Below are 3,889 nucleotides of genomic sequence, written 5' to 3'. Positions count from 1 at the left end.
GGGCACCTGGTCACCGCCCGGCAAGGCGGCCCCGAATCAGACATGGCCCTGGAAGCGCCACCTGTCCTGCTGGTCTAAGAAACATCCCTTCTCGCTGGCCCGTGACCTTCTCGCTGGCCCGTGACCCCCACGGAGCCTTGGCTGCTGGTCCCTCCAGAGCAACTTCCAGGGACTCTGCTCTTGCAGACCGCGGGCAATCTAACCCGCGTACAGAGTGTCCCTGGGGGTGCCCCCAGCCCCTCACGCTCCCGCCTGCTGCCCGGCCGGCCACTGGCACTCCCAGCGCCCCAGCTGCGCCGCCCTGTGGTCCGGGGAACCGCCTGGCGCCCTGCTTTTCCTCAGTGGACTCCGTGCTGCTGTTGGTTCTGCCTCCACCTAAGAAGGCCCTCTGTGCCTGGGCTCCTTCCTGCTGTCTCCCTTGGCCCCAGGTGTCCCTCAGCTCTGGGCTCATGAGTTTCCCCTCCCACCGCCCTGCCAGGCTTCCCCCCGGGCCTCGAGGGGCTTCAGGACAGACGCCAGCCCTCGCCTCCCGAGGTGCAGGTGCCGCTGAGTGTGCTGGGGGCCATGTCGCTTGTCCCCAGAGACCACACCTGGCGTGCCCCGCCCCTCCACGGCACCCAGGTCTCCCTGGGTCAGGGGCCGCCCGCTGCGTGAGCACACAGGGCTTGTCCTGTGTCCCCAAGAAGAGACGGCCCGAGTGGTACAAGGTGTCTCCTAAAAATAACGGTCGGGCACGGGGCCCTCGGGGCCGGTCCTGAAGGAGGCCAGTGGGATTAAGACCAGCTGCCACTCCCGTCCCCAGCCTGTCCTCACCTCCCGAGCGTCCCCGGCTTCCCCGTCCCCCGGCCTCACCCCAGCTAAATCCACCTTGGCCCCTCGGCTGGTACAAAACAGGAAAACTGTGCGTTCCGAGCCTCCTCTGGGGCTTAGGGGGTAAGGGGAGCCGCAGCTGTGAGGAGAGTGGTGAGCGACGCCCTTTATCTGAAAATATCGAGTTGCCGCTGGGATGCTAGGCCCGCGTGCCAGCCCGCCCGGCTCCTGCTGAAATTCAAATAGCTTCGGGAGGTGGGTCGCAGCTGTCCACGTCAGTCAAGATGACCCCGGCCGGAACGGGTCCCAGCTCCCCTGAATGCAGGCTTTGCCAGGGTGCTGGAAGGGCCCCCGGAGAGGCCCCCCAGAGGGGAGCGAAAAGTGACCACACCGGCCACCCCCAAGCCCTGGTGGCAGGCCTGGCCTCCATTCCCAGGGCCGGCCGACGTCCTCCCGGTCTCTCCTCTCCACCCAGAGACCCTGTGCAGGCCGGAGTGTTGGACGCCGCCCTGGGCGGAGCCCTGGCCACTGACTGTGGGGCGGGCTTGGGACCAAGGCCATGGGGGACCACAGGGCGTGGGGGGCAGGAGGGAGGCAGGATGGGAAGTGTCGCCCGGGGTCCGTATGCAGGGACAGAGGGGTAGGGAACCAGGAAGGCCCTCACAGCAGGAAGCTGGGACCCAGAGCAACAAGGAAGAGGCCGCAGGCCGCGCGGTGACCCCAGGGCAGGAGGGGGCCAGGCGCCGGCCGGGCGCGCTGGGCCTGGCATGCGGGCCACATGCTTGCCCACGGGGCTCATGGAACATTCTTGCAGGGGGCCGGGGCCCGAGGTGTGTGCATCCCGAGGTGGGGGGCGGGGGGCGCCGGGCGCTATAACGGGAGGAACACACACACTTAGTCACCTCTGAGGTATGGCTCCCCCGCCCCACCCCGTGTCGGTGCCATGGCAACTCCGGGAGGGGCTGCAAACAGCCCCAAACAGAGTGGCCCCCTGACTCCTGGTCGTCCCCTCGAGGGGTGGGACACTCGGAGAGACACTGCCAAGTTTGGGAGAAGGAGCTTGCAGGCTGGCCTCGCTCCAGCCCTGCCCTGGGATGTGCGCACCCCATCCCAGCCCTGCCCCGCCTGGCCCAGAGCCCGGAGCCACTCGGGGGCCAGGGCACCAGGGCTGAGGGGCTGGAGCCAGGTGGCCAGGCCCCCCAGGTTCAGGGCACCCCAGAATGTTGGGGCTTGTCTCTTTGTCAAGAGAGGGGCCTGGCTTGCTTCAAACTCAGATTCCGGGGGCTTTTGGGCCCCATGGCTCATGGATAAGCTCCTTCCCAGCACTCTGCCTCTCCTTCCGTTAAAATAGGGATGCAGTGATCCCAATGCAGGTCCCCCTGCCACTCAGGCTGTCAGGATCCTGGGCCATCCGAGCATGCCTGGAGTAGGGGGAGTCCCAGGGTGGCCGCCTGGAGAGGCCGCAGTGTCACACCCTGAGTGCGTTCGGGGCCAGTGTTCAGCCTGGGGGCCCTGTCCCCCAAGAGAAGCCCTTTCCTACAGCCCCCTCCCCAGGAATGCGGCCCGGGGCTTGGCACCCACACGCCCAAGGAGCACCCACTCGCCTTTCTGGGGTGCTGGCCTGGCCTGAGCAGTGACCTGGGCATTGATTGGCCAAGGGCTGAAGAGGAGGCTTTGGTTCAGGGCAGAGACCGCTGGGGACCACCTAGAGGGGTCTTTTCTGCAAAGCGGGGAGTGTGCCAATGGTCTGGGCAGCCTGGGGCATCTTCCATGCCCCCCAGCAGGCTGACACCTGGGCCGACCAGGGCAGCCCAGAGCCCCTGCACCCGCCGCACCCAGGCTGGACCCCTGGAGGGCTGACGGCCTGGGTGGACCCAGCGCCAGGGCTCGGGTGGGAGACGGTATCTCTCAACTGTGCGTGCGTCATGCCCCCCACGGGCGGCGCTGTTGGCCAGGAGGGAGCCAGGCCCTGCTCGGAAAGGTCGTGTGCGGTGACGGCTGTGCTGCCCTTCCCGGCCCAGCTGTCGGCAACCTGAACCCTGCGCGAGGCTAAAACAGGGTCTGACGCAGGGGCTGAGGCATCACAGGACGTCCGAACCTCCGTGGCCACAGGCGCGTCCAGCAGGGCAGCCAGCAGCCACATGTGTTTCCCATCGTGCTCAAGCGTGCCCGCCGTGTGGACGCCTGGCCACTGAGGGCCCGGGCTCAGCCCCCTCCCCAGCCCCAGCCGGCCCCCAGCCCCTGCCTTCCGGCCTGCGTCGGTGCTCCGGGTTAAGGGCTCGAGTTCAGCCCTCCTTGCACGGCTGCGTCTTATCTCTGGGAAAGAGATTATGGTGTTTCTGACATTAAATTTTCATGCTGAAGTTTTCAGCATGTAGTTTGAAAAGTTTTTTTTTTCCCCCAAATAACACCTGGAGGGGAGGACAAGAAGGATGTTAAGTCTGCTAAAAAATGACTTTGAACCTGGGGGTGGGAGGGACTTGCCATCCGTCAAGTCTCGCTCCCTGCCGCGCCGCCCCTCCCCCTCCCCAAACTTGAGTTATGGATTCCGGCCACACAAACCTCCTCGCTGGGGCTCGGCTACGGCCAGAACCCCTGCAGCCCCCCGAGTCCTGCCAGCTGCCGGTCCCTGGACTCGGGGTGGATGCCTGGGGTGGCGTGAGGTTGCAGGGCTTTAGCATCGCACCTTGTTCTTCATCCTGGGCGCCAGCCCCAGGAGGCCACACTCGCGTTTGCACGGGATGCAGGCAGCCAGCTGTCCTATACCCCCCGCCCCCCGCCCCAGGAGAGGTGTGCTGAGGGAGCCTCGGGCTGGAGACCGCGCTGTGCCCCGGTGGTCGGGGTCCCCGCTACAGAAAGCGTTCCTGCCCAACTGTGTCTTCGGGAGGCTGAAGGGCCTACTTGGGAAACCTAGTCTCAAACTCGTGGGTTGGGTCGTTTCGATCTGGGGATTTCCGAACGTCGGGTCCACTAGAGGTCACCCACTGACCCCGGCCTGCCTCATTATGTCCCAGCCGGACGGCTGTGACACCTGATGGGATCCAGAAGGCCCAGGGCGGGTGGCGGGCAGGAGGTGGGG

Source organism: Bison bison, unplaced genomic scaffold (assembly GCF_000754665.1).
Source record: "Bison bison bison isolate TAMUID 2011002044 unplaced genomic scaffold, Bison_UMD1.0 scf7180017846342, whole genome shotgun sequence".
In the NCBI taxonomy this organism is placed as follows: Eukaryota; Metazoa; Chordata; class Mammalia; order Artiodactyla; family Bovidae; genus Bison; species Bison bison.
The sequence above is the reverse complement of the archived record's forward strand: the minus strand, read 5'-3'. Positions refer to the sequence as shown.